This window comes from Lonchura striata, chromosome 36 (assembly GCF_046129695.1).
Source record: "Lonchura striata isolate bLonStr1 chromosome 36, bLonStr1.mat, whole genome shotgun sequence".
Lineage (NCBI taxonomy): Eukaryota > Metazoa > Chordata > Aves > Passeriformes > Estrildidae > Lonchura > Lonchura striata.
Window position 1 is genome coordinate 2,899,790 of NC_134638.1, and position 12,022 is coordinate 2,911,811.

A 12,022-nucleotide genomic window follows, 5' to 3' on the forward strand; every position below is an offset into this window, starting at 1 on the left:
CAGCAGAGGTTTTCCTCTAAGCCCACACACCTCCATCCTGGCACAAGCGGTTTTTATAGGGAAAATTCTGCCTGAGGCCAAGATTTTGGCAGTCAGTCTTCTCTTCAGAGTCCACATGTTAATAAGATTTTCTTTTTTGGTGATGAGGGAGAACAATTCAGTGTCCGGAGTTTGTTGAATCCCGTGATGAAATTTACGGGAGGGAACGCTGCATTCACCTGTGTCTGCCCAAGGATTTCCATGATATCCATCTCGGGTCCTTCAGGCAAGGATCAGCACCGGGGGTTCCTGTATCTCCCCAGCCATGGCCCATCTCCTGGGGAGCCGCACCTTCTGACTTGTAAATCAGTTTCCAATACACACCCGGTCTCACCTGCGAGGGTGGGGGGGAATGCTTATACAAACGTGTAGAGTGTTAGAGTGTTCTAACAAATCTAACAAATATTCAATGTCACATATATAATATTAGAAATGGCGCCAATTATATCTGCTACATATAACAGTATGGTAAATGTAGCTTTGTAGATAAAATGAAGCTTTAGTAGTAAAAAAGAAACTATGTATGTGTGTGTGTGTGTGTGGGGGGGGGGGGGTTAAGGAATGAGATACTCGCTTCAAGGAACACACAAATTCTCCAGAGAAGAGCAATTTATGGTTTTCTTATTAGAAGAAGCTGATTTCTTCATGCCTTGCTCAAACTGGAAGACCCCGGGGAATTAAAGAAAGCAGTTGACATACAACAGAGTTTTTTGTTTCAAATAGAATGTATGCATAACCATGAAGGATATATGTATATGCAACAGTGTATTGTTTTAGGGGTGATTCCTTCATTCACAAGGTACATTCCTCTTGGCTTAAGTGCCTGAGAGCATCTGGACCTCAGATATTCTTTCCATTTTATTGTCTTGTAATTGTCCTAACTATAAATTTTTATCAGTCTAATTATATTCCTATTTATTTCACCATTTTATTATTATTAAACTTTTAAAATTCTAAAAACCAAGTGATTGGCATTTTTCACAAATTCCTATCAGGAGACAGAGAAACAATTTATCATTTCAATGGCATCATTAGATTACAAGCTGTCCTCGGAATAAGAACCAACCAGACAACTCCAACTCCTGACCTTCCTGCTGACCAAGCCACTGAAATGAGGAACACAACATTTCACCAGGAGATAGGATCAGATTATCTGTTAGCAGAAAAAAAAGCAGTTTGTGGAAAACTAAATTACTCAAACTGATGTTGGCAAAGAGATGACAAGGGGAAAGTGTTGAAAAAGATAATAAAGGAAATAGGAAAGCAGTTTCTGTATTGGTCCAAGCATGGAAAGGATGGGAATGGGACACGGTTTCCTGGCTCCCCGGCAGACCAGGGGTTAAAGGTTGGGTGTCTCCTGGATTGTCCCCAGAAAGGGCCCATCTCTGCACAGAGGCATCTTTTTTCATTTGTAAATTAGGTCTTTCTTTCTCTGCCAACAGTGGTTTCTCCAGCCCGGGCTGCAGCCACTGGTCATTTAAAACTTAAAGAATCTTTTTGTACAGGCACAACTGACTTGATGCATATTTTTCATAAGCACGAATTATTCCATAACATATATTACAATGGTGTTATAAATTGTGACACGACAATTTGAAGTGTCTTAATCCAATAAAGCAATTTTATTGAAAATAGCAAGCGAGTAAGGCAGGCAAAGCACAGCGCTGGGCGGCCGGGGAGTCTCCTGCTCCACCAACGGCGCGCAAAAATGTTCTGTCCCAACCTTCCTTTTATCCCCCCCCTTCTCCTTGCAGGCGTGACTCTCCAGATGTAGTCTGAGTCTGGTCGTTGTGATAGCTTCCAAGTCTCTTCTTTTGAGATGCAGCAAGCAGACCAGATACACACACCCAGGACTTTAATCTTAACCTCCTTATCACCTTGTAAGGAAATAAGCATTTCAAAGACACACCAGTACATTCTTATGCAAACCAAGGTAAGCAAGCATACCGCAGTCTTGCTTCAGTGAACAAATGATCTTCCACTTATCTCAATGGGGCTGTGGAGATCCTCCTGCAGGTCCATGGGAATGCAGAGATCCCCTGCAGGTCCATGGGGCTGCAGAGATCCCCTGCAGGTCCATGGGGATGCAGAGATCCCCTGCAGCCCCTGCAGGAGCCGGGCTGGAGCTCGGCGATGCCTGAGAGGAGCTGTGAGCCCGCGGGCAGAGGGGCCCCGCTGGAGCAGCCTGTCCTGGCAGGACTGAGCCCGTGGCACAGTGACCCACGCTGCAGCACTCGGAGGGGGCTGTGCCCAGGGGATGGACTCCGCTCCGAGAAGTTCCTGGAGAAGTCTCGGCCGGGAGAGAGCGCAGGGTGCAGCAGGGAACGACTCCTGTCCCTGAGCAGAGGGAGAAGCCCCGGGGGATGAGCTGAGCATGGCCCCATTCCCTGTCTCCTGCCCTGCCGGGGGAGGAGGTGCAGCTGGGAGCAGGGAGGCGTGGGGAAAGCTGCATTTAAGGCTCTGCACTGACTTCTCCTGCTCCTGCTCCGAGTCTTTGGAGTTTTCTGCCAGAAATCTCTCCCCTGCCCCACCCACCCACAGGGCTTGGGGCAGGTTTCCCTTTTCGGGGGAAATCAAAGCGAAGCTCTGATGCACTAACGAGGGGCAGGAGAAGTGAGGCTCCTGGGCTTCCTGCAGAGGCGGAGGCACGGGAGGCGCAGGGCCGGGAAAGCCGTGGCGGGAGGCGCGGAGAAGTTTGTTTGTGTGGGCAGCTCAATCCCGGCTCGGCCCGGGCCCGTGCCGGGGCTGTTCCTCATCTCCGGCTTTCCCCTCACGCAGCCCGGGGGCGCCGAGAGCGCGGGGCGAGGCGGGGCCGTGCGCAGAGCCCGCCCCGAGCTCGCTGCCATTGGCCGCCGGTGCCGTCAGTCGCGGTTGCGGCGCGCTGATTGGTGGGAGCGGGGCGCGGCGCGGCCCCGGCGGCGGGCTGAGGGCGGCCGTGGCCGCGCAGCGCCGCCATTGGCCGAGCGGCTGTGCGGGCCCGGCAGCGGCGGCAGCGGCCGGAGCGCGGTGAGGCGGCGGCGGCGGAGCTCGGAGGCGGCCCCGGCGCAGGTGGGAGCCGCGCTGGGCTCTGCGGGGGCTCGGGGCTGGCTGCGGGCGGAGGGGGCGGCAGGGGGCTCCGGCGGCTCGCCGGTGCCGTGTCCGGCCCGTGCCGGCCCCGGGCTGAGGGCGCTGCGGGAGCGGCTGCCCGCGGTCTCCTTCCCGCCGGGGCCGGGCAGGAGCCGCTGCCGGAGCAGCGCTGGCTCGGCCCGGCTGCTGTGGGTAGGACAGAGGGGCTGCCCCGCGGCCGGGAGCGGGCGGGGAAATTCCCGTCGCCGGAGGTTCGTGTGCCCGGCGGAGAGCGAGGAGTCCTGTCAAAGTGACTTTATTGCCGAGCAGGGGCAGAGGCCGTGGGGCATTTGCCGTGCGCTCTCTGCCGTGGCTCTAGTCCGCAGCCTCCTTTTTATCCTCATTTTCCCGGCCGTATCTCCCTCTGCCTTTGCCCACCGGCTGAGTTCCTTGGAAGGTTCCGACTTCCCGATGCGCCTGCTGCCTGTCCTCGTTAATGTGCACCCTCCTTTTGTAGAACAGCCGATATTCATGGCTCTGTTAAGTCTTTGTTCTACTCCTCGAAGTTCAGGAATGTAGCGGGACTTTGAGCAGCTGTCTGGGTCAATTTCTAACATTTATTGGAACTGGTGGTTTCTTTCGTTGCTTCCTTATCTACAAGTGCCCGGCCCTATCTCCAGGCAGATTCACTCCTTGACTCTGTTTTGTCCTTCCCGGGCCCTCTTTGGTTTTGGGATTATTCTCGGTGCCCTCATTCCCTGTCCTTTTGTCGCCGTTTGTGGATCAGGAGGCCTGGCTGCCACCTGCATGCCCTGGCTCAGCTGCTGGATGAGCTGCACTGCCAAGGTGTGGAGCATGGTAAAAAGATGAGAGTTGCTGCAGCACAGAAGAGGAGAAGCAGCATTCCTTTAACCCTTGGTGTGCTGGGGAGCCAGGAAAGCGTGTCCCATTCCCATCCTTTCCATGTTTGGACCAATACATAAACTGCTCTCCTATTTCCTTTCTTATCTTTTTTAGCAGTTTTCTCGTCATCTCTTTGCCAACAGCAGTTTGAGCCATTTAGTTTTCCACAAACTCCTCCTTTTTCTGCTCACAGATAATCTGATCCCATTCTCTGGTGAAATGTTGTGTTCCTCGTTTCAGTGGCTTGGTCGGCAGGAAGGTCAGGAGCTGGAGCTGTCTGGTTGGTTCTTATTCTGAGGACAGCTTGTAATCAAATTATGCCATTCAAATGAAAAATGGGTTCTCTGTCTCCTGATATGAATTTGTGAGAAACGCCAGTCACTTGGTTTTTAAAATGTTAGAAGTTTAATACTAGTAAAATGGTTATAAAAGTAGGAATACAATTAGACTAATAAAAATTTAGAGTTAGGACAATTGCAAGACATTAAAAAGCAAAGACTTGCAGATGTCCGGATGCTCTCTTGGGTGCTTAAGCCACAACAAGAATACCTTGTGAATAAAGGAATCACCCCTAAAAAAATACACTGTTGCATATTCTTATATCCTTCATGGTTATGCATACATTTTATTTAAAACAAGTAACTCTGTCTGTTGTATGTCAGCTGTTTTTTTTAATCCCCACGGCATCCTCCAGTCTGAGCATGGCCTGAAGAAATTATCTTCTTCTAGTAAGAAATCCATAAATTGCTCTTCTCTGGAGAATTTAGGTGTTCCTTGAGCAAATTTAGGTGTTCTCATTCTTTAACCCCCCCCCCCCGCCACACACACACATGCATGTTTTCTCTTTTAACTACTAAAGCTTCATTTTATCTACAAAGCTACGTTTACCGTACTATTAAAATGTTCATACAGCACAAGTTATCATTATAACATAATACATGTAGTAACTATCTGCACAGAGCCATATAACATGCATTTTTCACAAAATCATTTTGGTTCTCAGGGGCTGGTCCATGGTGTTGTAGGATTTGTTCTGGTGGCCGTTCATCTTTTCCCCATGTTTGGGCGCTCCCTCAAGCTGGGGCTGCATCAATTGACCATTTTTTTTCTTACTCCTTCATCATATACTTGAATTCCAACTGATTTCCCTGAACTTGTTCTAGCAAAACCCCCAGTGCTCTGATACACCCTGTACAGCACAGACAGTGACAGCAGATGTTGGAGTGGGCAGAGGGATGATCCCCCCCTTATTTTAGTGAAGTTTTCACAACATTCTCCATTTGCTGTTTCCCTTTGCAGCTTCAGCCATTTCTGTTGCAGAGTCAGAGATCCTCAGCATGGGCTCTGCCTTCAGTTGTGCAGATTCCATCTGTGCAAGCAGGCAGAGCTTGGGGTGAGGGGCAGAGGGAATCAGCCAATTCCTGCCCCAGGCAAGAAGAGCCAGGTACATTGTCCCCAGTTTGCCCCAGCAGTGTTAATTTGCATTTCTGAAGCTCCTCCTGGGTGCCTGGAATGCAGCTTCTCTTCCACAGCAGCCTTCAGCAGCCTCAGTTGTGCCCCCCCCACAACCTGCTGCTTTTTTGTTTTCCTTCAAATCATCTATTTATTGTTTATGAGTTAAAGGGTCACCTTTAAATCTCATCTAGTTTTGAAAATTTTGAAAAACTCTAATCACTTGGTTTTTAAAATTTTAAAAGTTTAATAATAATAAAATGGTTATAAAAATAATAATACAATTAGAGTTAGGACAATTACAAGACAAAAAGAGCAAAGAATTACGGATGTCCAGATGCTCTCGGACACTAAGTCAAGAAAAGCTTGACTTGTGAACAAAGGAATCACCCTTAAACCAAGACACTTGTTGCATATTCATACATCCTTCATGGTTATGCATACATTCTGTTCTAAACAAGAAACTCTGTTGTATGTCAACTGTTCCCTTTAATCCCCTGGCATCTTCAAGTCTGAGCAAGGCCTGAAGAAATTAGCTTCTTCTGATCAGAAGCCATAAATTCCTCTCCTTTGGAAGATTTAGGTGTTCTTCGAAGGGAGCATCTCATTCCTAAAAAGAAAACTCCCCCCACATACATAATCTCTATTTTAACATAATGTTGTAACCTAAAACTACACTTAACACAATATGTAAGGGAATTAATACAGCATAACTTTCTAACATTACACATATAATATTCATTGTAACATTTGGGAAAAGCCAATCATAAATATGCATTTTTCACAATCCCACCTCTTACTGCGCAAGCCAAATGATTTATAAAGAATATTTCCTGTCCTCTTGCATTCTTTGGACTCTGTTGGTAATCAAATAAAACATGGGATTAAACAAAGAAGAAATATTAAAACACTTGTAACACATAAAAGGAAGAATCCTAATTTCTTCCACCATCCCATTCTCAATACATTACCCCACCTGCTAGTTTTTAACGTTATTTTCCCATTTTTGGACTGATACCTGGGTCATAATTTTTTTCTGATATCCTTTGTTTTTTCTAGGATGACATCCTCATTGCCATCTATTTTCAACAATCTGTACACCCCATTCTTTAGCCAATAAATAGCGTAAAGCCAACCTATTTTAATGCACTGCAGGTGATGTTTGGCTTTGCAGACTCCATATTAATTCCAATGCCTGAGCAGCTTTGTTTATTATCTTCTCTATAACTGCTTGGAGTAATTTAATATGACTCAGGATATAATTTGGGGTTAACACAGAGCTAGACTGCTGTGCTTGTTTTACCTTTTTTTTTACTAACTGTCTCTTTACCGAATCTTGGACTATATTTCTAAGATCAAATGTAAAACAAATCCATCTCTCTCCTTTTGGACATTCCATGCCCCAAGTATTACTACTTTTCCCTAAGTTCTTTGTAATGTGATAATTTTCCCCCTTTTTCCTGCAGGTACTTAATTTGGACGGGTTATAACAGTGGCTGTTGACATGGGTGTGTGTGACAAAAAGGAACTTTGGTTTCTTTCCATGTGATACTTTCTGTAGCATTTGTGACACGATCTTGCTGCTATCTCAGAAGGGAAAAGACAACAAATGAGAGACAGAAACAGGAATGACAGAGGTCTGGTGTGGCTTATACCCCCACCTCCCCTGCCTGTGGGGCTGCTGCCCACAGCAGGTACGTGTGATCTTCTCGCTGCTGAGTACAGTGCTCAATCCAGGCTTGCCCTCTGTTTCCCTTGTCACTCCTTTTTTACTCATTTCCAGGCAAATTGGTTTTGACACCTTTTAACTGTGGTTTTCCACCATTCCTCAGGTATCTCTCAGTCCACAGGCATTGATAATCCCCATCTACAAAAGCAATTTATTACTTCAGTTTTTGAGGTCTTTCTGTATAGGGGATTGATTCAGTACTCAATACTTCTTGCCACGAGAACATAGATTTTGTGAGCTACAATGCCAATTATTCTCATAATTTAAACATTCACTTATAACCCAGCTGCCATGTCCAATATGGGGATGAATCAAATAAAGTATACAGCATAGTATTAATGGCAATTTCCCTTCTTGCCTGTACAAGCCACAGGCTAAGGCCAGACTATCAGAACTCTTTGACTCAAACACTCCCGATCCTCCTGTTTGAAGTGGCAGTGTTCCTCTGCCAAGGAGGTGTCGGAGGCATCTCAGGGCTTATTCAGGCAGGGCTTAGAACCAGTGATGCCTTATTTCTCAGTTAGGTGTTATTCTTTGTACCTGCCTTGGGTCATTTGGGTCTTCCCAAACCATTACCACCCAGTCCTGGTTGAAAGTCAATTTGGTATCACCTGGTTTAGATGTGATAGTCCATTCCTCACGTTTCTTCACAAATTCTTTTATTTTGCTGGCATGAATTCACCCTCTTTTCCATGGTTGGGATTGATGCTTTAGTAGTACCTGGAAAGGACTTTTTAATAACACAGTGTTAAAAGAAAAGAAAAACAATACTGCATTAACTTTCACTATTAGTTTTCTTCAAAACTTTCTGGGTTTAACTAAAAACTTTTTCTATAGCTGCTTCTTCTTCTTGTATCCAGCTGTGCTCATCGCTGCAGAGGCCAATTCTTCTTCTTGTGAGCTATAACTAGTTAAATAAAAAAAAGACTAGCTCAAATTTAACACAAGATGTATCATATCTCTTGTTTTTTTGCTTTTTAGGCAACATCCAACTGTTTTAGTCTTACAGACCCATTCTTCAGAACAAAAGCCTCCTTTCCTTAACAACAAAAATCAGAAGGAAAAAAAAGAAGTCTTGTTTAAAAAAATAAAGCACATTGTGAGAGTCAGCTATCTCTGCTTTGATCTTATCTCTATTGGTGGTCCAGCTCTCCCTCTTTTTCACAGCTTTGCCTTTGACTGTACTTCCTCACTCCCCTCCCCTTGTTGTCACTCTGTCTAGCAGGAATGGGGGAGAACTTACAGAGAGCGACGGTATGGGGACTTTGGGGTGTATTTCACTCTCCCTCTTTCTCTTTCTCTCTCTTTCCCTTTCTCTCTCTTTCTCTTTTTCTCTCTTTTTGTCTCTTTTTCTCCCTTCTTCTCTCTTCTCCCTTTCTCTCTCTTTCACTCTCTTTTTCTCTCTTCACATTTCAACATCCACATTCCAATATCAGTCCACTTTCTAACATTAGTCCTACATCCTGGAGAGGTGAGTCTGCCAATCACCTCTCCCTCCTTTTTCAACTTCCTTACAAATTTAATTACTTTTGTTATGTGTGTTCTGCAGGCCTTTAATTCACGGTACCCTCCACCAAGGGCTACCAGCTACCCACAGCTGACAGTGCTAAAACTAAAGACTTATTTTGCTGTCACAATTTTCCATTCACAAGCTTGAAAGGGTTGTAGGAACAAGGTAAACAAAAACTTACTTCTGAAGTGATCTTGCCTGCAATAAAAAATTTAAGGCAATGCTTGTTAGTGCAATATAATTTGCAAAGAAGCCAAGGTTTGATTTGGGAAGGGCATCTGAGGTCACAGAGCATGAGTTTTACAAATCTATAATTTGAAGAGGGAATAGACAAAATGTGGATACAGTGGGGGAGACAGCAAGTAAGGAATTTATCTCTGCAATACTCTCTTTTTGACTGCCAGGAGACACTCTCTGAAGAGGTTCTTACAGTACAAACAATAACTGGATGGGAAGAGGCACTCTTGAATTTAAGCTTTGATGTCAAAGTAGGAAACTGCCCCTGAGCACTGCAGTGCTGGAGCACCCTGCCTGCAAACTCACCAGAGGCAAGCCACTGCTGCCACGCTGCAGGGCTGCCTGCAGCACAGAGGGAACCATGGCCCAGCCCTCCCTGCAGGCCTGGGTAATCCACACAAGGAATCACAATTGCTTCATAGCTCTCTAACTCATTCAAGAAATAGGAAACTGTAGTAAACAGAGATCTCCCTCACCATCTTTTTCATATGTGTGTGTCACACACCCACTGTGATGCTGGAAGTAACAAATTGTTTACATTAGAAGATACTGAAACTTTTTCTTCATCTAGCTTTGTAGTTTCCCTTTTCTATATGTAGCCACCTCCCATTGTGGGAAAAAATGAGCCCTATTTTTTTACAAGTATTTTGTATGCACAATTTTATTTGCTCTTCTAGATACACTGCAAGTAGTTAGCACTTCCAGAAAAACTAGCAAACAAACAAAACAAAAAAACGAAGAAAGCAAAACACATTTGGGTACATGAAAAAGGACTGGTTGGAAGGAAAATTGTTTGCTTGACCTACCAAGCAGCTGGTGTTACCTTTAGTTTAACTTTACACACTGAGAACAGTTGATTGAACAGCCTGCATTGACTCAAATTAATAGCAGGTTTTGCTATGTCACAGCTGTAAACTAGTTTTTCAATCCTAGAGTACAGTAAGTTATGTATTTCAAGATAAAAATCACAATGCAAATTGGAAGAAATTTAGTACTGCATGAGGTGTGCACACAATTAATTTACCTCTAGAAGTCAGTTTATGACTTTCCTCTACTAGGATTGCAGTAGCTGCTATAGCTTGAATACACACTGGCCAGCCTTGATTTACTGGATGCCACATCTTTGATAAATAAGCCACAGGTCTCTTTACTCCTCCCCACTCTTGAAACAAAACCCTATGAGCTACCCCTTTTTTTTCATTTACATACAAATGAAAGGGTTTTGCTAGTGCAGGTAAGCTTAAAGTTGATATTGGGGCTAGTTTTAACTTCTTTTTTCTTAGTTTTTCATTACCCTTTTTGAACCATTTTATATCATCTCCCTCTGTCAATTTTTTTTATTCAAAAATTTTACTGTCTTTGTATATCCTTCAATCCACAATCTATAATATCCCAATAATCTGAGTATCTTTCTGATTTCCCCCTTTGAAGAGGGAGGGGGAAGGAATAGAATCCCTGTGTTTCAGTCTGGGTTGAGCTTCCAACTACCCTTACTAAGCAAGTGGCCAAGATATTTTACCTCTGATTCTACAAATTGCAGCTTCCCTTTTGATACCCTTAATCCTTTTTCCCCAAGAAAATTCAAAAGCTTTATAGTAGCCTCTCTAACTTCAGCTTCAGCTTCCCCAGAAAGTAAAAGATTATCCACATATTGGATAATTTGTATTCCAGGGGGAGTGGGGAAAGTTTGTAGTATTGTTTCTAAAGCTTGTCCAAATAAGTTTGGGGATTCTGTAAGCCCCTGTGGTAGTTTTGTCCATCTTAATTGCTGTTTTCTCCAGTTAGTGAGTCCTTCCATTCAAAAGCAAAGATAACTTGCTCTCCTGGGCTAATGTGCAAGCCCAAAAGGCATCTTTAAGGTCCACTACACTAAACCACTGATGCTGGGGAGGAACTTTACTGAAAAGAGTGTAAGGATTTGGTACCACTGGATAGCGGGTCTGAGTTCTTTGTTAACCTCCCTTAAGGCTTGTACCAGTCTATAGCTCCCATCAGGCTTCTTTACTGGGAGTATTGGGGTATTATGGGGAGACATACAAGGTTCTAATGTCCATCCTTTATTAGTCCTTCTATTACTGGCTTTAAACATTCCTGTCCTTCTAAAGATACAGGATACTGCCGTACACATATGGGACAATTTTTTTTCCTCAGTTGTAATCTTTATGGGGTCAATATTTAATCTTCCCCTATTTCCCTCCCCAGCCCAAACTTCCTTGTTAATTCTTCTTCCATCCTCCTGGCCTAGTTTTAAAAGTCTAGCTGTCATCTTCCCATCTTCTGGAACAACCCCTATTCCTAATTTCACTTGTAAATCTTGTCCCAATAAATTGCTACCTGCCCCTGGGACCAAGAAAACATCCCTCATCCAAAATCTAGTTCCTCCCTCTATTACCACATTTTTAATAATGGGTACTGTGGAACTCTCTCCTTTTGCTCCTGTTACTATTACGGTATCTTTGCTTACACTATAACCTTTTGGAATATTTAACAGAAAGGTTCATTCTGCCCCTGTGTCTACCACAAATTCCAATTCTTCTTCTTGGGGACCCACTCTTGAAATTATCTCAGCATTCCCCACCTGGACCCCACCTGCGCCCCCCCTCGGCCCCATGGCCCCCGCGAGGGGAATTTGGGGAGGTGGGAGTGGGGCAGCGCCAAGGCCGGGCCCCCCCGCGCTGTCCTGGCGGGAGCGGCTGCAGTGGGGACCGAGTGCGGGCGGGAGCGGCCGAGAGCCCAGCGCTGCCCCAGCCCGACCTGCCCCAGCTCCATCCCTGCCCCTGCGCTGGGATGCTGTGGGGCTGGGGGGAAGAGGGAGCCGGCAGTGGGTGCTGGGCCTGGGGGCAGGAGGAGAAGGGAAGGAGAAGCAGGCTTGAGGAACAAAATGGTCAAAGGATGCAGGTGGCAGGAGAGGGTGGGATTGTGCAGGAGAAGGAGGAATAGGAAGAGGAGTGTGAGGAAGAATAGGGACACAGGAGGAGGAGGAGGAGCAGAAACAAGGATCACCACAAGGTTCCATCCCTCCTTGTATATATAGCCTCCCCTCAGCCCCAGGAGCATTGCCACCCCACATGCAGCACATGACTGTTGAGGGGTTCCACGATTTTCAC

General features: G+C 45.5%; 1 protein-coding gene across 1 annotated transcript in view; it reads left to right on the forward strand.

The window, feature by feature from the left end:
- Nucleotides 1–12,022, forward strand: part of LOC144247940 (uncharacterized) — a gene marked incomplete at its 5' end in the record, with an annotated part of 684,260 nt that overhangs the window by 462,921 nt on the left and 209,317 nt on the right. The gene's annotated exons all lie outside the window — the stretch shown is intronic.